At 42.0% G+C, this 25,340-nt stretch overlaps 1 pseudogene; it reads right to left on the reverse strand.

Annotated features, from left to right (window-relative positions):
* Window positions 1-762: 762 nt before the first annotated feature.
* On the reverse strand, window positions 763-891 carry LOC125999675 (uncharacterized; annotated as a pseudogene).
* Window positions 892-25,340: the final 24,449 nt, after the last annotated feature.

The following is a 25,340-nucleotide window of genomic DNA, read 5'->3' on the forward strand; positions in this document are numbered from 1 at the left end:
CAAATTCAATGCAATCCCCATCAAAATGCCATGACATTGCTTAAGAACATGGGACAAATTCTACTAAAATTTACAGTCATACAAGTCCCCATATAGTCAAAGAAATCTTGAGGAAAAAAGTAGACGAGAGGCATTTCTTTCCCTGGCATTAAATTATATCACAAACCTATAGTAACTAACAGTATGTAGCATTGGAATAAAGGCAGACTATCAGACCAATGGGATAAAATTGAGTATGCATAGATAAATTCTCAGATATATGGACACTTAAACCATAGCAAGAGAGTTGTGTCCATTAAGTCCTGAGAAAACTGATCAGTTAGTTACTTGCAAAACCCACATAAATTTGGGGGTTTTTTGGAGGGGAGTTTGGTTTTGGGGCCACACCTGATGCGGCTGACGGTTACCCCTGGCTCTGCACTCAGAAATAACTCTTGGCAAGGGGAACCATATGGTATAACAGGAATCTATCCAGGTCTGTCCTTGGTCAGCTGCGTGCAAGAAAAAAGCCCTAATCCTGCTCTAGCGCTCCGGCCCTAATATCCCCATGAATTTGAACCCCTACCTCAAGTCTTGTGCTGGTGGAAATGGGGTGAACAGACAGCCACATCCACAGTTATTTGGACTGTTCTCTAGTTCAGGTCTATGGAAAACAGAAGGTTTTGGAAGTAGATAATATACCAGGTAGGCAATTGCCTACATGCTTACCTGAAATCTCAGAGAAGGAAGAGAATGAGGAAATTATGAACCTCTATTGCTAAAGACTGTCTCCAAAGTTATTTAGAATGACCCATACAAGCAATGGGATCCTGGTACTACTTGTAGTATATTTTATATATGCAGCCACTGCGCACAGTACCTCAGGAGCTGAGGTAGGCTTTAAGGCTGCATTCCTCTACCTCTTTAAAATAAATGTGTGCTTGTTTTGCACCACTAAAATAAGATCCAATACTTGGCATCCCATAAGATCTCACGAGCACTATCAGGAATGACCCTGAGCATAGAGCCAGTCACATCACTGAACATTGCCAGGTGTGGCATCAAAACCAATATAGCTCTCTCTCAGTCTCTCTCTCTCTCTACATATAGTTTTATATAGTTTTATATTTATAAATATGTATGTCCCTGTGGGCCTGGAGTGATAGGAAAGTGAGTAAGATGTTTGTCTCTTATGCAGTCAACTTGAATTCAACCCCCGACTTCACATAGGGTCCCCTTAAGTCCACCAGGAGTGATTCCTGAGAGCAGAGCCAAGTGTACCCCCTGAACATCTTTAAGGGTGACACCCAAACAAACAAAAATGTAACCCATTAGTGCAAAAAAACTAAAAATATGAACTATAAAGTAACCCTTTAATTACACTACAAATAAACAGTATTCTTAATAGAATATTTAGACACAGTTAATAAAAATCGCCTCACTTCTATATAGAATAAGAGGAATTAGAATTACATAGGGGCTGGGAAAATAAACCAAGAACTTGATGCAAGTCTGACATAGGGAGTCCTGGTATCTATTCCCAGACTCCGGGGACTCCTTGAGTAACTCTGAGAGCCAGAAACACCACTGAAAATACTCAAAACGAAACACCAAAATTCATTTTTTTCTGTGGAATATTTGGCAATGAAAGGTTGGACACCACATTGTGCTCCCAGGTACTACTCTTAAGTCTGTGCTTCAGGGTCCCTCCTGGTTGTGATCACAGTCTGTATGCAGTATATAAGGCAAACACCTTCATTCCTGTACCATCTCTTCTGCTCCACTAAGTTTTTTTTAATACATTCTTTATTTAAACACTGGTTACAAAATTGTTCATAATTAAGCTTCAGTCATAGAATGTATACTGCCCTCTACCAGTGCACTTTTCCTACTACTAATGTCCCCAGTTTCTCTCACGTCCACTCCTCACCTGTCTCTGGGACAGTCATTTTACTTCTTTCTATCATTGGAAAGACTTTTGGGGGGTCACACCCAGCTGTATTTAGTGGTTACTCCTGGCTCTGTGCTAAGAAATTACTCCTGGCAGGCTCAGGGGATCATATAGGATGACACAGATAAAGCCCAGATCAGCATCTTGCAAGGCAGATGCCCTACCCACTGGCCCCACTCTGGCCCCAGTGGAAATTTTTAACAGTATTCTCCAAATTATTATTATTAATAGAAAGTCCCCCAAAATATTGGCTACCCATAGTAACAGCAATAAAATAATAGTAACTAGGTAAGAAATTACAGGAAGCTGTAATAGTACAAACTTTTTTACCCAGAAAACATAGAAAAATGGATCAATTCTTAAAGGCATACAATTTTCCAAGTATCAATCGGGAGAAATCAGATATAAGTTATGAGAAGATTAAAACAGCCATCCAAAATCATTGTAAATATTACAACCCAAGACCAGCTGACATCAAAAGTTAAGGTCTGCCAAACCTTCAACTACACTATAGGAGGCTAATCGAACTCTAGCTAATGCCAAAAGCAAACAAGCATAATGATGAAAAAAGAAAGTGGAGGCTATAGAGCAAAATGGTCCTATCCTACATGAACATAAATGCAAAAATCCTTAAAAATAACTCTAAGTTAACTGAATTCAACAATAATTGAAAAGATCATATAGCATGACCAAGTACAATGCATTCCAGGGGGCCAATAGAAAAAGGTTCAACATAAGCAAATAACTAAATATATCACATCAACAGAAAGTCAAGAATCACGCGATCATATCAAAGGATGACAAAGAAGCATTTCATGGGCAGGGAGAGAATTCCAGGGCTAAAGCATATGCCTGATAGTTAAAGGCCCTGGGTTTGATCCTTGACACTGCAGGATGGCCAGGCACTGTGTGGCTTAGCCTGAGTGAACATCAGCGCTGGAAGTTCTTCAAAAAGGGGGAAATTTGACAGGTTAAACCTTAGCTAGTGGTATTAAAACATTGAACAATTTGGGTAGAGGAAAGATACAGACACTTAAGAGAATACAAACAAAACCAATCTCCAGCTCCCATCATACTGGAAGGTGGAAAAGGGAAAACCCTGACCTCATAAGTTAGGTTACCCACGTGGGAGGACAGAGTGGCACAAAGGATGGTAGGGTCCACTGAATTAAAGGGAGGAGTTACCAGTATTTCAGTAGGATATAGTTTTTGAGCATGCATTTTGAGGTGTAAATTTACCCTACAACATACACAGTATTTTGAATCTATGTTACCTCAACTAAATAGGAAGAGGTAGGCTCAGAGAGACTGTCCTGGCATGTGATTGAACCAGGTTCATCCCTGCACCATATGATTCAGTATGTGGAACACCAGCAAGCATGATCTCTGAAAGCTGAGTCCCGAGGAAGGCCTGAGCACATTAACTGTAGCCCCAAAATAAAAGAGAGTGTACATTAGTTTGAAAACTAAAAGCAGATGGATTCACAAAACAGAGTAAGTTAAATTTAAAAATCACACCAGGGACTGACCAATGTTCAAATAATTACTCTGAATACTTTAGTTGATTAATATTAAATGAGATATCCATGACATGAACAAAATTTGTTCAGAGATTTTTACCTCACATCTAAGTAATTCTTAGAAATACTTGAGAAAATCTTACATAAAGCACTTATGCACTTGGCTAACCCTGGTTTCATTCCTGGGACCACATATGACCCCACAAACACCAGCAACTCTGATTCCTTAGGGCACTGTTAGGGGTAAGCCCTGAGCATAGCGGTGCTGATGTGACCCAAAAACCCCAAACTTAAAATGAAAACTTTTGGGTTGTGAGAAAAATGAATCTTAGCAAGAATTGGACAGTCTGACTTTTCTAAGTTAAAAAAGGAGGGAAAGTCTAAAATTAATTGTGTGTGTGTATTCTGAGGCATTGGAAGCAACATTTAATAATCCTAGAACTAGTATAGGAGCTATAGCTCTCATTTGATCTCTGGCTCCACCTGGTGCATGAGCACTGCCAAGCACAACTCCTGAATATAGATCCTGGAATATCCTTATAGTGTCTGATTGTGGTCCAACTCCCCACCAGCTAATATAAATGTAATAAACCTAAAACTTAAAAGACATGTCCAAATATATGGTGTAGAGGTTAAGAGGCTGCTTGCATGTGGAGGAAGCCTGGTTGCATATTGTTCCCCTGAGCACCAACGGGAGTGGAGTCTGAGCAAGAGCAACGAATAGATCTAAGCACCATTGATGGGGTTCAAATCTTTGCCTGACCTCTAAAGAAAATACATATATAACTACAGATCAGCTAGATAAATTACCTTGCATTTATATGAGTAAAGTTTATATAAAATGAGAGAAAGACAGATAAAACTGTTAATAAATGTAAATCTATAAAGTTTACAATAGGGGTACTATAAAATAGAAAATGTATAAAACAGAAAGTAGATATTTGTCCATTGGGAACAGTAGTGCCATAGAAGAAACCTGAATGAGATTGACAAAAAGAAATTCACAAATAATTCTAAGAGGGGCCAGAGAGGTGGCACATATAGGCCCCACTGAGTAGGGTGTTTGCTTTGAACGCAGCTGACCTAAGACGGACTGCGGTTCAATTTCCCTGGCGTCCCATATGGTCCCCCAAGCCAGGAGCTATTTCTGAGCACAGAGCCAGGAGTAAACCCTGAGCGACACCGGGTATGGCCACAAAACAAAAACAAATGAACAAAAAAAAAATCCCAATGATTCAAAGTATGATAAAGACATAGAACTATGTTCCCTGCAGACTTGAAAATACAAAACACTGAAACTGACATTAAATTTGCCAAGCTAACAACATAAATTTAAAGAGAATGGAACTGAAGACATGTAGAAATGATGGTCATGTTAATAAAAAAAACATATAAACATGGAGGAAAAGTAAACCTTTATACATTTACCTTCAAAGAAAATAATTGCCGGTGTGTGGAAATGATGATGTCCATATTAATAAAACACAACCAACATATAAACACAAAGAAAAAAATAGACATTTATCTTGACCTTTTGCAAAACCTCTGAAAGAAAACAGGATTGTTTCATTATAATCACAACTTTCAGGGAGGCAAATTTTGGTGATTTGAGGTTGCAACACTTTAGTTAGCATGATTTAAAATGACTGTTTTTTACCATCAGTCAAAAGCTTTTAAAATACAAATGCAAAGAAAACGACATAGATTCTTAAAGTAACTAAATAAAATAAATAACTTCTGGCCCAGAGGAATAGGTCAGTAACTTAGAACCCTTGCCTTGAAAGCACAAGGTCACCAGATCAATCGCTGGTGACATCACGGGGCTAGAACAAGACCCTGGCAGCACTGGAGTTTGAGCCCAGAAAGAAACTCTGCACCTGACATCTTTCATGTGCTCCCTAAGCACTTTCCAGGCACACCACAGCCAGGTTGGTGTGAATACCAAAATGAGGGGATGGATGTCAACAAGCATTGTAGGTCAATGTGTGAGCACCCCAGATGGGTAGGCACTTGACCTGTCATTAGAGCAGTGACATCATCAACAATGAAGCCAGAGAAATAGCACAGCAGGTGAGACACTTGCTTGCCTGGGGCTAATCTGGGTTCAATGGCACTCTAACTCTAGCTCCAGGAAAGCTCACACTATCCCCAAGTCCCCGATGACCTGAGACTGATCATTCTTGGAAAAGCCCCTCTCATCTCCTTAGTGCATTTGGGAAGTATGCAGGGAGAATCCCCTAGGATTCCGAAACCTTAAAATAACATTTGCTTTAGGGGGACAGGGTGGTATCACAGAGGTAGGGCGTTTGCCTTGAAGGTGGCTGACCCCAGACAAATGCAGGTTTGATTCCGGCATCCCAGATGGTCCCCAGAGCCAGGGGCCATTTCTGAGTGCAGAGCCAGGTGTAACTGCTGAGCACTGCCGAGTGTGGCCCAAAATAACAAACAAATATACAAACAAAAAATAGGACTTTCACTTTTTGACTGGTACACACATGCCCCCTCCTGTGCAGCCCCGTTCCTTGTCCTAGAGAGTGCTCTAGCAAAAGTCTTGGCAGGTAGCACAGACAAGGCTAATGCTAATGACAGATGAGAAACACCTAGGGCAATGCCCGAGATTACAAAAAAAGTTTTTCCTGTCCTCCCAGCTAAACATAAACTGGCATGGGGGAAACCCCTGTTTCATGTGAAAAATTTCACAGTCACTCAGCAGGGAGTGACCCTGGACACCAAGCCAGGAGTAGCGCTGGTTGAGGCTAGACAAAGGTAAAAGAAGGGGTAGAGCCATAGCACAGCCGGGAGGGTGTTTGCCGTGCACAAGGCTTACCCAGTTCGATCCTTCACATCCCATATGGTTCCCTGAGCCTGGCAGGAGGCATTGTTGAGTACAGAGCCAGGAGAAACATCTGAGGGCCTCTGGGTGTGGTCCCCAAACAAAACAAGCGACCACAAAAGAAAAAGCTAAAGAAGAAAAGGGGAAAGAAGGCCAGAGCAATAGCACAGCGGGGGGGGGGGGGGGGGGCATTTGCTTTGCATGTGGCCCAGGTTCCATCCAGAATCCCTATAATCCTTGAGCTCTGTCAGGATTGAATATAGCCACGTTTGGCCGAAAAACGAGAGACAGAGAGGAGAGACAGAGAAAGATAAAGAGTGAGCAAGTGAGCGAGAGAGACAAGCACGAGCAAGCAAGTGAGTGAGGGGGTGAGGGAATAAACGAATTGGAGTGATAGTACAGCAGGTTGCAGTATGACTTCCTCGCCAGACCCAGATTCAATCCCAGCATCACATTTGGTCCCGAGCCCCTGGACAAGAGTGTTCCTTGAACATAGCCAGTTAAGATAGTGGGGAGACGGAGCAAGAGAAAGAGATCAAAAGAGAGCGAAAGATAAAGAGCAAACGAGTGAAAGTAAAAGAGAAAGTAAAATAAATGGGCTGGAGAGATAGTACAGATTATAGCAGGTGAAGAGCTCTCCTTGCACCCCAGAACTGGGTTCGATCCCCAGAACCATCTATGCAGTCCTGGAGAATACCTTGAGTACGAAGCAGAGACGAAGGGAGGAAGGGAGGGAGTAAGGGAGGGAGGAAGGTAGGAAGGACAAAGGAAGGAAGGAAGGAAGGAAGGAAGGAAGGAAGGAAGGAAGGAAGGACAAAGGAAGGTAGATGCAATAAGAAAAGCATTAAGGGACAGGATCAATGGTAAGCTATGACCCAGCAAGTGGGGGACCCAGGGAGAACTCACACTCCCTAACTGCTAGGAAGCACATCCTTGGGCACAATAACAGGCTGGCTTGGCACCTCTGAGAGAGCAGGTCTTTGCAAGGTGAACTTAGTGAACACAGTGCAAGCATTGCCCTCCATTAAAGAACTGGATACCAAAGGAAGAGGTGCCGCATGGATGGAAAGCAAGCACCACAACTGAGACCAACATGGCCTGGAGCCCGCACCCCCAAGGGGTGTCCCCATCTATGCCCCCCATTACAGAACAGGGAACTAACTAACGAAGGGGCAAAACCCTGAGAGAAAGAAACCAGCACACCCTAAGGAGCCACCCACAAGGCACGTTCCCTATGAAAGTAATGGGGACTAATTGAAGAGTCCCAGCCTGAAGGGAAAGCGACAGACACAGTCTGTCTGGAGTTTGTGTCCTTCAAGACTCACGACCAACATGGCCAACGGCCAACAGTCTCAATGGCCAACGGTCTCAAGCGACCAACATGGCCAACGGCCAACGGTCTCCTTTCCTTGTGTAGCTGATGCCACTCTCCCAAACATCTCTCTATGGGGACATCCATTGACAAGGAAACAATCCCCGAGGGATCCACGGTCCCCCGAGGCACCCCAATCTAGGGACAGGAGCCAACATCTTCTCACCATCCCCCCATGCTGACGGGCAGCACTTCGAAGACCCTTCCCCAGGACTTCCCATCTTCTTGCCCGGCTCTCAAGCCTTCCACTTACGCACAAGTGACACTGCTGCTAGAAATGTGGCGATGGAAGCTGTTGAAACCTTCTAGAATCTAGAAGATAACAAGCAGCTGAGGAACCTCCCGGCTGGACTGTGTGTGGGACGCACACCCTCGAGGGGGCAGATCACATCCCCGGGCAGGAAGCGCCCCCCATTCCCCACCCACGCAGAGGCCTGCGCACAAGGAGGGGGCGTGGCCACGCCATCGCCATCTTCGGGCCCACAGCAGCCGCCTTGACAAGACCTGTTCGGATTTCCAAATGAGACGGTGCCCCCCTTGGCAGCAAGGCCACCTGTGATTCCAGTAAGTAGCAGAGGGGCCCTTTCGGCCTCTCCTGGGGCTCACCTCGGTTCAGCCGCACCAGGGGAAACATTCTTTTACTGTAAGGCCACGAAGACCCTTCCCCCTCGACAGGCCCCCCCTAGGCAGTCCCTACACCTAGCTCGTTTGAGCGAGCCCAAGGAGTCTTCAGGCTTAGAGCCAGCACCCCGTGCAACCCCAACTTCTTTCTTGGCCCTCAAGCCTTCCACTTACCCACAAGTTCCGCTGCTGCTAGAACTGTGGCGATGGAAGCTGTTGAAACCTTCTAGAATGTAGAAGATAACGAGGTGCTAGTGCTGCTCTGTCAAGGAACCTTCTGGAAGTGAGCTCTGCACAGCGACTGCCCCCAGCCCCTCCTGGCTGGACTGTGGAGTGGGACGCACATCCTCCAGGGGGCAGATCACATCCCCCGGCAGGAAGCGCCCCCCATTCCCCACCCACGCAGAGGCCTGCGCACAAGGAGGGGGCGTGGCCACGCCATCGCCATCTTCGGGCCCACAGCAGCCGCCTTGACAAGACCTGTTCGGATTTCCAAATGAGATGGTGCCCCCCTTGGCAGCAAGGCCACCTGTGATTCCAGTAAGTAGCAGAGGGCCCTTTCGGCCTCTCCTGGGGCTCACCTCGGTTCAGCCGCACCAGGGGAAACTTTCTTTTACTGCAAGGCCACGAAGACCCTTCCCCCTCGACAGGCCCCCCCTGGGTAGTCCCTACACCTAGCTCCTTGGAGCGAGCCCAAGGAGTCTTTAGGCTTAGAGCCAGAACCCCAGGGCTCACCATCTTCTTTCTTTGCTCTCAAGCCTTCCACTTACACACAAGTGGCGCTGCTGCTAGAACTGTGGCTATGGAAGCTGTTGGAACCTTCTAGAATCTAGAAGATAACAAGCAGCTGAGGAACCTTCTGGCTGGACTGTGGGTGGGACGCAAACCCTCCAGGGGGCAGATCACATCCCCCGGCAAGAAGCGCCCCGAATTCCCCACCCACCCACGCAGAGGCCTGCGCACAAGGAGGGGGCGTGGCGACCCTGCACATGGCCACGCCGCCATCGCCATCTTTAGGCCCACTGCAGCCGCCACTGCAAGACCTGTTCCGTTTCCAAATGAGGCGGTACCCCCCTTGGCAGCAAGGCCACCCTGTGATTCCAGTAAGTGGTAGAGGGGCCCTTTAGGTCTCTCCTGGGGCTCACCAAGATTCTTGCACTCGGTTCAGCCATAACATGGTCTGAACTCAGACAGAGGATAGTGTGTGGGTGGACCCTGCCGTCTGTCCTTTCGTCCATCATGGCTCCTGTGTCCATTGTCGTTTCTGTCCGTCAGTTCGGCAATCCCTCCGTTGAGCGCTCCTGTTTCCAGTGTCCTTTCTGTCTAGGCGCCTGGCAGTTTTCGCCATCAACTTGGAGCAGGTGAGTGAACAAGGCACTTGGTAGACATGATGGTTTAACTAAGTTAGAAGGCTGGGAGATGATTTAGAATTCTTCACCCGGTGACACTCAGCAGTTACTCCTGGCGATGGGCTCAGAAATCACTCCTGGCAGGCAAGGGGGACCAGATGGGAGTCTGGGGATCAAACCTCCGCACCTATGATTTACAATTTGGTGCTTTACTTTTATTTCAATTTTTTGCGACCAAAACATGGCCCCAAAACAGAGATATACTAGAGGATAAGACTTGTGCCCTATGTTCACGTGTACCAAACTAAAAACATGGTAGAGGTTCTCCAGGAGTGATTTCTGAGTAACAAAACATAGTACGCCCTGTGTATCATAGAAACTCACCCAAAAGGGGCTAATAATGAAGTTTATTCTTTTGGTGGTCTCAGACAGACATAGTAAGCTGCTTGCCTTCCATGCAACACAATGACTGCAATGAATATAGTTCTTTGCCGTAATGAATATGGAGCAGATATGACTAAACGTTTCCGTTTTTATTTTGTAGGCGACAGCTAGGGATGCTTGGGGGCTGTTGAGGGACGACGTTTGCTGTGCACGGATCAATGTTGGATATCTGTATGTACAATATTTAAGCTTGCTAAGCTGACTCTCCTGTCTTTTATTCTTAATGTCAGGCATCAAACCTACTACTTTATATCTACAGCCCCAAGGAACATATTTTAGAGATAGACAAGTGCAGCCTTACCTGTCCCGCAAGGTAAGGTGTGCAGAGGCTGCAAAAAGCGAACGGACTACAAGTAGAACCAGATGCCCATTGCAGGTATGAGTCATTCTAAATCATTTTGGAGACGGTCTTTAGCAATAGATTTTCATATCTGCCTAATTCTCTTTCTGCCTGAATTTCCAAACAGGCATGAAAGTGTCTTTGGAAACAGATTCACGTCCAAGGAAAGTACAGAATCAAGACCATGTGATGAAGGCTGTGAGCTAGCCAGGGCCAAGTTCAAATTTCCTGGTACTCAGAAGTTCTAGGTCTCCAAGATGGGCGGTTAATATAGATGCATTTGAAAACCTGGTGACTGAAAAGCTGCTCATGCCAGATGTCTGTGGGCTGAAATACCGCCTTAATCCTGGGTCTCCGAGCAAGTTGTGGGTACATCACTCAGGAGAGCCTCACAAGTGCTCCTCTCCGTCCCTGTTCTCCACCCAGGTCAGGCTGCGACTCAGCCTTCACACTACGACAATGCTTCCTTCTTATCTTTGGACCCATCTTCTGGTCCCTGGTAGCATGCTAAGGAATGGATTCCATTCATTCCAAGTAACAGGAAATGAGGGCCAGGGCGGGGCGCAAGTCACTTCTCTGCCATGGGATAGCTCCATTCCATCCCTGACATCACAAGTGGTACCCCAAGTCCAATAAGGAGTTACTCATGAGCAATGAGCTAGGAATAATCCCTGCGCACTCCTAGGTATGGACCCAAAACAAAGGGAATAAAAAGTTTAATATTCCCTCCCATTAAAGAATCATGAACAGCTGAGGTGCTGAATGAGGACAATGGTAGTAAAGGAAAGAAGTTATCATCAGGATTATAAAAAATATTTAGCCAAATCATAGTAGCTGTTATTTATTTTTATCTATTTTATAGGCAAACATCCATTGGTACTCAGGGATTAGTCCTGCCTCACCATCCAGGGATCATCCCTAGAGGGATTTAGAGAACCATATGCGGTGTCAAGGATTGAACCTGCATCAGCTGCGTGCGAGGTAAGTGCCTTACATATTGTTCTCAGGCCCCCTAAGCTGTTAATGTTATTGAAGACTTGCCTGGTGTGATACATCCCCAGATAAGTCAATGTATAAAACATTTTATTTTCATTTTAACAGGCAAAAGAAAAGAGCATATAATTATTTCAATAAATAGTAAAAGTCTGTTTGACAAAATTTCAGATCCATTAAAGAGTTTGAACAAATCATAACACAGAGAAGGACAAAAGGTTAATATATTAAATTTTATTAACTTCTTTAATAATCAGTATTAAATGGAATTTGAAAAGAAATGAACAATACACATTTATAATATTACTCAAATAATAAAACATGCATCATTTTAAAAATTATAATTTTTATAAATTTGAAGAGAGAAAGCAATGGACTGAGCACATCCTTTGCATGGTGGAGGTCCAAGTTTGATTCCCAGGACCAATTTGGTCCCCGAACATTCCCAAGAAAGATTACTCCCCAAGCACAGAGCCAGGGCTATCCCCTGAGCTTCACTGGATGGGGCTCCAGAACTAAAATGTATGATAAAAATAGGTATCGAATGCCTATGTAGAAAACAAGTTCGCAGTTTGGATTCTCTCTTATTTAGATGTCACTTAACTCAGTGTAATCTATAGAATTGAATGTGTCCCATTTCAAATCCAAAAATTCCTCCTGAAAAAATCATCCTCCCCAAAATGCTCATGACTTTACTCAGAAGTTTTCCAAGCAGCCGCCCAGCATTGACCCACAAGTAGACCCTGAGCACAGCGGACTGTTCCCCCCTCCCACCAAGATAACCTACAGTCCTAGAATGCTATCAGCATTCAGATCAGCAAACAGATTCTTTTATTGTACGGGAGGGGGAATCAGAACTTGAACTCAAGCATCGCATTTTGAGCAACACACTTGTCAAGCATCCACCTGCCACTTTTCCATTGGGGAAAGATGCCTCAAATACATTTTAAACTTGTTACCAAGAAAATTCCAAATAGGACCCAGATGTAACACACACACACACACACATATCCAGACCCAGATGTAACACACACGCGCGCGCGCGCACACACACACACACTCAAAGAGCTGGAGCTCATTTTTTGTTTTAATTGTTATCTTTTGATTCTTTGTCCTTTTTTACAAAAACCGAATCCCCATCACTTATAACATTGTCAATAATGGAATTTCATGAATACAGTGTTCAGACAACACATCCTCCACCCGAGTGTCTGCTTCCCTCCACCTATGTCTCGGGGTCCCTCCCGAAACCTTTGCTTTTCCATGCAAAACCATTGATGAACCCAGTTCTGTGAACCCAGTTCTTGCCGTCGGCCACTTCTTATTCCCATTCCGTATATTTTATATTTCAATATGTGAGATAGATAGTTCTGTATTTATCCTTCTGACTTCACTCTGCACAATACCCTCCAGTTTTAATTTTAATTCTTCTTCGTTTTGGGGGCACACCGAGAGGTACTCAGGTGGTAAACCTTTGTCTGTGCTCCAATCAACTTATTCATTTCCTTCACTTCATTCCTGCAAACTGGGCACTCTCAGGCCTGGTTTATTTTCGATTGATATTGTCCGGATCACACCCTAGGGTGGAGTACAATTATTGATTCGGGTAGGATCAGGAACCCAACAGGTTGTATGGTGATACTATCCAGAGACCATAGAGATGAGGATCAGGAGGTCACATTGTCTAATTTTACTCTAGTACCGTAAAGCTTTGATTATCACAGCTCTGTAGAATAATCCACAGTTGGAAATAGAAACCCCTCCTATCTTCTTTTCTTTTCGTAGAAGTGCATCATCTAATCTGAGAGTATGATGGTTCCATACCAATTTTAGTCGACTTTTTCCCATGTCTTGTAAAAGTCATTGGAATTTTAGTGGGTAGTGAATCTGTATAGTACTTTAGGTAGAAGTTCATTTTAACAGTGTTGATTCTTCAAATACAGGCACTAATACTACTTCTATCTCTTTTAGCAGTGATTTATCTTTTTCACTGTTTCAGTATTTTTCCTCCAGAGCTAGGTAATTAATGTGCAAGGGCACGATTTTGCAGGGGACTTACTTTTATATTTTTCTTCTGAATTATAATTTTCGCTGTATAACTATTTTACTTCATTTGTGAATTTGTGGATATTTTATGTTTTGAAGTAATCTTTGGCAGTGGATAGTCTTTTATATTTTTCTTCCTTTATGGATGTCTTCACTTGTTTGTGTACAGGAATGCCACTAATTTTTTGTGTACTAATCGTATAACTTGCTACCTTACTGTACTTGTTTATTATATATGTGAGTTTTGGTGAACTCATTCAAATTTTGTTTCCTTTTTGTAAACTGATTGCTGTGGTGAGAACTAAATCTGTTGAATAAGGATGATGACTGTAGAAAATCCTTGTCTATAGTGTCTTATCTCAAGGGAAAGGCTTTCAGATATTTAGTGTTGAGTATGATATTGGCTGTGGATTTGTTGTACATAGTAGATATTATCTTGAGGTATGCTCCTTTTAGTCCTTTTATTGGAGGGATTTACAATTAACTTTTCATAAATATATTCCTATTTATTGGATATAATTATTTGTAAGTGCCTTTTCATGATTGTGGACCATTCTTATATTTTCTTTGTCAAAGTGTATGCATCTCTTTTTATCATATTTGATGCGGTTGTTGAGTTTTTGTTGTTGCTGAGCTTTGTGAGTGCTTTATAGAATTCTAATGCTAATGCTTTAATCTGTAATACTGTGTTTTGAAAATATATTTTCTATATCATTTGGATGAATTTTATTTTAGCTAAGATTCCTTTGCCAGGACGAAACTTTTCAACTTCTGAAACTCCCATTTTCATACCTTTTAATTTTTTTATTTGTCCTCTTCAGTGGAATCAGGTCAGTGAAAACAACGTAGATGCCCAGATCCTGCAGAGTTTTGTGATTTACTCAATGTATTTTATGTCTTTTCTTACAATCTCTAAATGTTTTGTCTGCTTTAAAATAATTCCTGGGTATGGTGTAAGATATAGATCATTTGATTCTTCAGGCATAGTTATCCAGTTTTCTCAGTTTTCTGTACGCAGAATCAATTCTGGCTCAGGGAACCATCTGGGACGCTGGGGGATCGAACTGTGGTCCTGCCTGGGTCAGCTGCATGAAAGGTAAACGTCCTACCACTATGCTATCGCTCTGGCAACTACCATGATGATTTGATTATCATAGCTATATATTATAAAGTTTAGGACTGTTGTGCGTGCCTCTCAGTGTCTTTTCCAGAATGGCTTTAGCTATTTGTCTCTCTTTTTTGTTTTTTTGCTTTAATTCAAATTTAGTAGTCATTCTAATTCCTTGAAGGATGCCATTGATGTGGATTGCTCTAGTCTATGTAGTGTTTTGGTCAGGATAGACATTTTGGGAATATTTATTTTTCAAATCTATAAACATGGAATGCTTTCCAATTCCCGGTGTATTTCGTTTCATAAGTGACAGATTGTATTGCATAGATCTTATAGAATCTTTGCTGAGCTTATTCCTTCTGTTTGTTTTTTATTTGTTTATTTGGGCCACACGGTGGCGCTCAGGGATTACTCTTGGCACTGTGCTGAAAAAACTCCTGACAAACTTGGGGAAGACCATGTTGGATTTCGGGAATAGAAACATTATCATTCCTGGGTCGGCTGCGTGCAAAGTAAATGCCCTACCAGTGTGCTATCTCTCCAGCCTGCGGAGCACATTTTTTAATCTCAATTTCTTCTAGTTTATTGTATGCATATAAAAGTGTGTTGAATTTTTTTTTTTTTTGGTTTTGGTTTTGGGTCACACCCAGCAGCACTCCAGGGGATACTCTTGGCTCCAAGCTCAGAAGTCACTCCTGACAGGCTCGGGGGACCATATGGGAGGCCGTGATTCGAATGTCTGACTTTCTGTATGAAAGGCAAACGCCTTACTTCCATGCTATCTCTCTTGCTCCCAGTGTATTGAATTTTTAACTTGTTTTTCTTTTCTTTTCTTTTTTTTTTTTTTGATATTTTAGTGGAACTTTTATGGTATAGCATCATGACATCTGCACATAGACTGCTTCTCCAATATGAATCTCTTTAATTTCTTTTTTTTAATCTAGTTGCAGTGGAGAATTCCAATACCCTGTTAAATAGTAGTGGTAAAATCAAACATCCCTGCCTTTCACCTATTCTTGGGTAAGTATTTTAGCTTTTTTCCATTGACTCTAGGTTTGCTGTATATAGTCATTTCTATCTTGAGGAATATACATCTACCCCAGTTTCATTGAGGGTACTTATCATAAATAGATGTTGGATTTAAGACATATATCTTTTTAAAAATAAAACTAGATTGGCTCAGAGTTATAGCACAGAATATACTTTCACATAACAGACCCGAGTTTGATCCCTGGCATATGGTCCCTATGTCCCTATGGTTCCTCAGCACAGAGACAGTCGTAACCACTGAATGCTGTCAGGTGTGCCCCCTAAAAAAGACAAATTAAATTGAAATATAGATAGGGTCATAATTATAACACATTAAGTAGGGCATTCATCTTGCATGTGGCCAACCTGTGTTCCATCCCCAGCATCCCATATGGTCCCCAAGCCTGCCAGGAATAATTTCTGAGCACAGAGCCAGGAAAAATGCCCATGAGCACTGCTGGTATGACCCCAAAATGAAAAAATTGAGATATAAGGGTCTGAGGAAATAGCTCAGAGGACTATTCTTCATGGTTTGCATTCCAGAGGCTCAGGTTGAATCCTCCATAATGCACAGCCCCTCAAGCATTGCTAGTTTTGATCTCTGAACAAGGAGTAGTACCAGAGCACTGCCGGCATTGGCATGGGGTCCCCTGAAGAGGCCAATGCAAGTGTGGGTAATGGTCTCTTCCAGCCCGGAGCTTCTGAAGCTTAACATGGGAAAAGGAGAGAAGACTGTGAGCCACACGCAGGGAGGTATTGTCAGCGTAATAGACTTCATTTGTTGAAGATAGGGACAAGGCTTTGAAGAGCAAACATTAGACAGGAAATGGAATGTGGGTAATACAGCTTAGGCATTACAGCAACAAGATAGTATGTGAACACAACAATCACAAGGTATATGGCATCATTGCTTCAGATGGTATGCAAAAATAATGGTTGCAATGCCCATGGCATCATTAAATCAGTCCACATGTAAAGATAGTGTTTGCAATGCTTATGGCATCTATTAGCGTAGAGAGTTTGTAAGGACAGGTTACTGAGCTGGATAACTTTCTTCTGAGCTCATTCTGCACTCATAACAGCAGGGACACAAATCTTATGAAGAGAAACTTGCTTTTACATCCAAGGCTAGCTTGCAGAAATCCCATTACCATCCAGCTTCTCTTCCCAAAGAGCACTAGCAGGTGTGGTCCAAAAAATATCTGTTAGAATCAATACAATGTAAAATTGATAGATGCTGAAATATCAATTAAAATGTATATATTAATTTCTAGCAAGAATGAGAAGCATGGCATGAAGGACTCTCATATTTTTGCTGATAGAACTTTATAAGTTACTGTCACTTTAGAAGAAAGTTTAACAATTTATTCTTGTTTAGCTTTTGGTCCATATTTTATGGTGTTCAACTACTCCAGGACGTACTTGGGGAAATGTGTTGCTTGGTATCAAACAGTGCTTACCACTGTTTGTCTCCGTCATCAGATGCAAAGTAGTTCCTCTTTGCTCTGGACTCATGAATCATTCGCGGTAGTGCTCAGGGGATCTATACTAGATGGGAGCAATCAAACCCATTTTGGCCAGGTACAAGGCGAGTACCCTACCCACTGAACTATACCTATTTTCTCATAACAGGAACTTTAATTAATATTATGTATCAGCACTTAAAGCAAGCTTGTACACAAACATGCACTAAATCACCTATTAAATTTTCTAGTTTTAAGAATTTTTATATAGAGTGATTCCTGTGGAACCAAGTCTTATACATTCTATTAATTTGTTCCTAGTGTTCTGGAATTCACCTTTAATTGGGTTGCATTGGAAGGTTTTTTTCTGGGGGGATAATTGGGTAAGAGCCGGCATCGTTCAGGTGATACTCCTGGCTCTAATCTCAGAAATCACACATGGCAGGCTCTGGGATGCTTATTTGGGATGGAACCTGGGTCCACCTAGGGTTGGCTGCTTGGAAGGCAAAGGCCCTACTGATGTGCTATGCGTTGTCCCCACATTGGAAGGTTTTAATGATACTGCTTCTGTTGGACACTAGGCATTATAAGATGGCAGCAGCATGTGGCAGAATAATTCCTCATATTTTTATTTTAGATACCGGTCATCAAATGGATTTAAGAGACAAATCTCTTGAGATTGAGATGGGTTAGGGTTTTATTTGTCTTGCACACAGCTTACCCTACTTTGATTTCTAGTACCACAGGAAAGACTCTTGAGCACCATTAAGGCTGCAGGTCACAAGCTGAATTTCCCACTCTGAAGAAAAGAAATGAAAGTAGGTACTGGGGCCAAGGATGTGCCTCAAGTGGGAACATTGCTTGCTAAAGGACTTAGGTTCACTTGTTGGTACTGCATAGGACCTTGAGCACTGCCTGAGTGAGGCAGACCCACATCTACTTTGGGGAGTGACCATGGTGATCCCACTTTCCCCAAGCACCAACCAGTGTGGCTTCCCTAACTATCAACAAAGGAACAAAAGGACTGGAGAGATCATATTGCAGGTATGGTGCTTGTTTGCTTGTGGCTCAACTAATTTGAGCCCTATCATAGCATATGGTTTCTTGAAGACTACCTGGAGGGATCTTTAAGAACAAACACAGAATAAGCAAAAACAAAGCCAGGAATGGGCTGGTATAGCAGGTAGGGAATTTGACTTGCATTAACTGACATAAATTGGATCCCTGGCTTCCCATATCGTCCCCCAAGCCCACCAGGAATGAGTCCTGAGCACAAACCCAGAGTAAGCCCTATGTACTGCCCAATGTGGCAGAAAAAAGCCTAGAATAAGGAATGGAAAAGGACAGAAGAACTGAAGAACGAAAAAAAGGAAGGTAAAGTGAAGAAGGAAGGATGAAAGGAAGAAAGAAGGGAAGAAGGGCATGAAGGTGGGAACATGAACCAAGCATAGTACAAAAATGAGAAAGGCTTCAGGACTGAAGGGATACTGGGACATTGGTGGAAAGAAGTGGGCACTAATAAATGAGTGCTATCGAAATATTGTGTGCTTTAATTTTAATTATAAATATTTTTAAAACTCTATAATTCATAGTGTTTCAATTAAAATGTGAAAATATGTTTCATATTTCCACATGCTGTGGAAAGGGGATGTGGAATCAACTGACATCCCAAAGCTTCAAGCATGGTAAAACTCTTTTCTTCTACATACTGCCATGCCCGTTTTGTTCCTTCATTGAGCAATTGCAGAACTACACATACTTTTATCACATGGTTCATACAGGAATCAGATCCCTTCAGGAATCAGATCCCTTCAATATCCCTCAGACATGTTTGCACATTTTAAGATCAGTGATGTTCTTTTCGCTAATTTTTATAATTCCTGACACTGTATTGTCAGTTTATTCAGCTTATGAGAATAAACTTATAAGAATAAACTTAAGTCAGTTTGAAATGTGCTTATGGTGAATATTCAAGAATCTCATAGAGAGATTCAGAAAAAATTTTAGTCTTAGTCTCATTCTGTAAATCATGCTGGTGTTTTCTAGAAGCTGTTTGAATTCATAGGCAAGTTTTGTAATGAAATAATGTCCTTGGCGCTGATCTCTCCCATTTTTATTTTGTAGACGACAGCTAGGGATGATTGGGGACAGTTCCTGGAGTGACTGGTCTTGCTTGGGGACTACGTTTGCTGTGCCTTGGATCAAAGTTCGATATTCGGTATGTACAACATTTCAGCCTGTTAAGCCGCCTCTCCTGTATTTTATTCTTGGTGTCTGTCACTTGGCTTCCAAAGTTCTAAATACATGGATTCCAGCGTTTAGAAAACTGTTGAAAAACTTCTGTGATTTACAGGCCAAGAAAGATTGCATGAGGTAGTATAATAGCATATAAAAGTAGTATAGGTAAGGTGTTTGCTTTGCACACTCTGATCCAGGATGAATTCCTGCCATTTCGTATGGTCCCCTGAGTCAAGAATAATCTTGAGCATACCTGGTGTAACCCCCTCCAAAAACATCCACTAAAATGAAACTTCCATAATTTTTATTCTATGCACCAGAGAGCCAGTAGATCATCTATCTAGACTGCTCAAATAGAGCCAAACAAATAATAATAAACAATGCTTGTTCTGAGAAACTCTTAGTTATCACTGGATGTTTGCTGTGGCTGCTACTTCCCTACTAAAATGATTGAGTGGAAGCTATTAGGGACCATGAATTCCGTACAATCCAAGGTAGATGATGAGTAAAGCCAGGATTAGTAAGTAAACTTTAATTTATTTCTTTATGTTAAATCAGGATACACAATTGAATAACAGGGTTTTAAAATGGGCTTATGGTTTCATTCAAAACAATTTTCAAAAAGATGCCAAATACAGTAGTATATTTTAGTATATGTGATCACAACATTCAAAACTTTGCTTTAATTGTGAGGTTGTATCTGGCAAATATTTTTATAGGGAAGAGATTGAAAATTATTTTTGCATCTTTTAGATAGGGACATAGTACAGGAGGTAAGGCTCTTCAAGCCCTAATAATCATTAATAGGTAAGGGAGAGCACAAATTTATTTATTACATCTTTTAGGTTAGGAGATGGACAGTACATTTGGTATGGCTCTTGCCTTGCATGCAGCTGACTGTCAATTCATTCACCAGCACTAAATATGTTCCCTGAGCACTGACAGCAGTGGTCCCTGTGCATAAGGCTGGGAAGAATTCCTGAGCACCTTCATCGGTGGCCCCCCAAACCAAAATTAATCAATTACATCTTTTTGTTGTTGTTTGTAGTTATCAAACCCCAGTGTGCTCAGCTCTACTCTTAGAGCATTGCTTCGGGGCTGCCCCTTGCAATGCTTGTGAGACTTTGTGGTATCAAGGATCTACCCTTGTTCTCCCTCATGCATAGCATTTACTCCAAAGCTTTGAGCTATCTCCACATTGTCTAAATTGCATCAATTAGTCAACTTGCTACATTGCATCTTGTTTCCTTTCAAAAGTGATCTTAAGGGCCCGGAGAGATAGCACAGCGGTGTTTGCTTTGCAAGCAGCCGATCCAGGACCAAAGGTGGTTGGTTCAAATCCCGGTGTCCCGTGTGGTCCCCCGTGCCTGCCAGGAGCTATTTCCTAGCAGACAGCCAGAAATAACCCCTGAGCACCGCCGGGTGTGGCCCAAAAACAAAAAAAAGTGATCTTACATACATCATAATTGATTCATTTTTGTTATTTTGGGGGGATGGGGACACAACCAGCTGTGCTCAGGGGTTACTCCTGTCTCTTCGCACAGAAAATGCTTCTGGTAGGCACAGGGACCATATGGAATGCCAGGATTCAAACCACCTTCTGTCTTGGATCGGCTGCCTGCAAGGCAAACGCCCTACAACTGTGCTCTCTGTCAGGCCTCAACACAACAAAGTTTAAATTTGTCATATCGGGCAGGAGTAATTGTACAGCAGGTAAGGTGCTTGTTATCCCAGGTATCCTGTATGTTCTCCTGAGCCCTCTAGGAATAATTTCAGAATGCAGAGCCAGGAGCAGCCCCTGAACATCCCTGGGTGTGCCTCAAAGCATAAAAGGATCGTCACAGCTGTAAATAGTATTGCATTGACATTGTCAGAGTGACAATACGACCAGGCATTTCCTTTAGACAGTATTTGGAAGATATCGCTTCACTACTTTTGTATCTCAGAAAACATGTTTGCTAAACACCCCTCCCAATGAAACTTATTTTCAGTATTACAGATTCTACACTATAGAGTAAAATCTGCCTGTGCTTTGGAACCTTATTAAAACATACTCTTCTTTTGTGCCATTTGGGAATATATGATACGATTTAGGATGCTTATGGTAAATTAAATAAGAATGTTAAAAGCAAAGACTGGCTTCACTCATGTGTGAAATATGAATAAGTAAAGCAAACATCTTACCCCTCTCTGGTAAGTGATCACAATTAAATGGTTCCTTACCTGAGGGACCAATTGAACCTGAGGTCAAATTGGACCTTACCAAGGGAGGTGAGAGTGAAGAATAGACAAAGGGCTATTTCCAGTGGTGGAATGGCAATGGAAATTTACTGTGGATGTAGTGAATCTTATTCACATTTGGAGGTATTAAGGTATGTCCCTCAAATTCTAAAATGTTGTCAGCTAGTGAACTAGTGAGTCAGAAAAAGGGGGAACAAAAATTATACTATATTGGCAAGGTTTGCATGTTCAGTCTATGACACCTTAAGGTACCCAGAGAACCACGAGGATTTTTCTTGCTGAAGGCTATGGGATCCTGTGGATAGAACCTGGATCAGCTGCATGCAAGGCAAACACCCTTTCTTATGTTTTATCCCTACAGCCCCAACTCTAAGTAGACTTTACAAACTTTATGTAAGGATCACATATGTGACTCAGTATTAAAGCACATGTCCTGCATCTGAGATACCCTGCGTTCCATCTTCAGAACAGTGAGATAAAATATATACCTACATATCTAGAGTATATAGAGTTAGAATGGTTTAAAGAATTTATTTATTTAAGCACCATAGTCACAAAATTATTTGTAGTTGGGTTTCAGTCATCTAATATACATACACCACCATTAACCAGAGTAGCTTTTCTCTCCACCAATGTTCTCTATATTTCTCTTCACAGACTCCAGCCTGTCTCCAAGACAGACAGACATTCTATTTCTCTCTCACTAACACTGTCATGCTAGTTGTCAGTGCAGTTATTTTCTTTTTCTCTTTTTCACTTTTATTTTCTAATTAATTAAATAATAACTTTTATTGTGACCAAAAATGAGTATAAACATTTCACAGTAATATCGAAGGTACATAGAGACAATGAATCAGGGCCATTCCACCCTCCAGGGTTGTCCTCCCTCCCCCTTTACCCGAGCATATGTCCCATGTCTCCCTCCTTTACAATCTCAGTGCTAGTGTAATTGTTCCCCTCTGTGTATAGCCTGTTGTATACAGTGTATCGATTTTGTTGTTGACTTTGGGTTTACTGTTTAGTTCTAATCATTTTTTAATTCCACTCAATGTTCATACAGCTGCTTGGTCCTGGTACCATTCCTTTTTCTTTTCCCCTCAATTCATGAGGCAGAACAAGATGATTCAAGTTGTGTGGTTCTGCTGGAAGAAGGCAAAAACAAAAAAGAAAGACCTAATAAAAAAACCCTAACAGTTTAAAAAAACAAAGTAACTATCAACAAAAGCCCATCAGTATAAAATCCACCAAATAATAACCACAAAAGTGGAAAATAAAATATTAAAAAAAAACGACCAAAAGAAGTGCTGGTGTAGCCAAGTTTTGTGCACCCGCTTTTTTGCATAGGCACATTAAGTATTGGGGAAGTAAGAAAGGGAATTCCCTTAGCTTAAGAGATTCAGGCTTTCTCCGTCCTTGAAGCATACTGTCATAGAAACAACTATTGGCTTCATACTCACTCATTTACACACCCCAAGGTCTTTTTATGGTGCCTTCTCTCATATGTGGGTGATGACATCCAGTCTCTGTAGCTGGAGATATTGTTATATGCATAAGTTATAGGGTGAAGGCTAGAAGAGTTTTTCTTTACAGGTCTAGTAGTTCTGTTCCATCACTATTATTGTAATCAGTGTTCTATAATAAATGGTTTTTGTTTTTGCTCAAATCCTAGGCTGAAATGTAGGATAGAGTCTAGAAGTTTTGCTCAGTCTCCATTGTCAATGTCAGACCCCTGTAATTAGAGATCTTGATTTTTGTTCAACTCCTGGGTCAAAACATAGGGTACGGTTTAACTTATTGGTCTCAGGATAAGTTCTGCCTAGTCATGGTTGTCAAGGTTAGTCTTCTGTAGTATACGCTCTTAGTTTTTGCACAGATCACAGGGTGATTTGTTTTCTGATTTCATCTTACCGTTAGGTGATGTGATAGGACAAGCTGTCCTTAGAACTAGTTGTTGTTTCCTCGTTATCTGAATGTCAGATCAGATCTTTTGCAAGTTGGTACCAAAGTGGTGTTAGGAATTTCCTAGGGGAGTTTGGTTCCTGGTGTTGTTGCAGGGAACTATAACAGTTCAACATCTGGGATCTGGGGATTGGGGTTGGACGAACACTGTTTAATCTCATGGAGACTGAGTTGTGTTCATATGACCCATGTTCAGGGTGGGAGGTGCCCCTGTATTATAAAAAGTATGAGTTTTTATCCCTAGAAGATAAGATCTTGTTTCTGTACATAAGGTTTTCCCTTTTTTTACTGTACCTATACAAAACTATATGGTGTCATATTGCTGGTGTATTTGGGGGTAAGAATGACAGGCAACACAAACTCTGTGCTCTGGTTTAGACCTGAGCTTTTATCCCAGGCAAAAAACGTTTTGTCGATTTTCATTCCAAGCAGAATCAAAACAGGTGAGGTTAAAGAAAAAATATATATATAATAGAAGAAACAAATAAAACTGAATTAAGAAAGTAATCAAAGGGAAAATATGATAGAGGAGGCTACCTTTATGTTTGGAAATAAATGTCCTAAGATGCATTATTATAGATATATTAAACATGTTACAAAGGCAATATAGGCACCCCAAATTAAGTCTTTTGAGAAATCTTCTGGGGGTGAAACCCAAGGCACATTTTCATCCCACTCCATGGTCATGTTGAGTTTGAGACATGATTTGCAGCATTAGGGGATCAGGTAGTGTCAGTGATCTGGGGTCTTTCTGAAGCTGAATCCGGTACCATGCAACAGTTCACATTTAGAGGGGGGTGAGAAGTGTCACAAATCATAAGTCAGCGGGTGTGTTGGCTGTAGTTGCTTGCTGGGGCACAAGATTTTGGGAGCTGGGTGGTGGTTTATTGGGCAGGAGATCGGTTTTGGTGCCTAATGAGTTAAGAACTACGTGTAAACAGGGTTAAATAAGGAGGGTAATTGATCAAAATTGGGGAGGAGAGGATAGAAGGGGTTCTGAGGGGGGAGGAAGAATATGTAAGAGGGGCTATATAGACTTGGATTGGCTATATAGACTTGGATTGTTTACAGTTTAGATTTGTGATCAGAGAGAAGACAACTGTATACAAATTCATGCCTACATATAGGCAGACTTTAGAGATCTATTCAAGTATCATCCTCTGAGTATTGGCATTCCATTACCTTTCCTAGGAACAATTTAGAAATGTGAGCATTATGGAATCATGGTTAAAAAGTACAGTTGATGTGAGGATGCGCTATTCCCATGTGTTTTTGGAAATGAGTACTGATGAACCCCCTGCAAGAGATTCCCTGCAAAGACACGTTTTTGGCCATGGAATGGTCTGATTTCCCTTTCCCCAACCCCCCAGAGACACAGCTGCCCAGCCTTGTCTTGAAGGCCTGGTCTGGCTTGGGGGTCCCAAATCCCTGCACTTCACTTCAGAACAGGGGTCCTGTCTGCAAGCTCTCTCGCTCAAAGACCCCACAGTTACAGGGTTTTGCCTCCACCACTGTCTCTGTTTTCCTCCTCATACACTCCCAGCCGGTCTCTAAAACAGACAGACATTTTATTTCTTTCTCACTAATATTATCATAGTAGCTGTCAGTGCAGTTATTTTCTAACTCACCAGATTTTGTGGAAAGCTTCATATCATGGAATAGTCCTTCCATTTGTCATCTCTATTACATTGGGTATAATTACCATACTGTCTTTTTTTCTTAAACCTCACAGATGAGTGAGATTATTCTGAGTTTATCTCTCTCCCGCTGACTCTTTCACTCAGCATGATAGTCTCCATGTCCATCCAAGAATATGCAAATTTCATAAGTGCATTGTTTCTAACAGCTGAA

Source organism: Suncus etruscus, chromosome X (assembly GCF_024139225.1).
Source record: "Suncus etruscus isolate mSunEtr1 chromosome X, mSunEtr1.pri.cur, whole genome shotgun sequence".
Classification (NCBI taxonomy): domain Eukaryota; kingdom Metazoa; phylum Chordata; class Mammalia; order Eulipotyphla; family Soricidae; genus Suncus; species Suncus etruscus.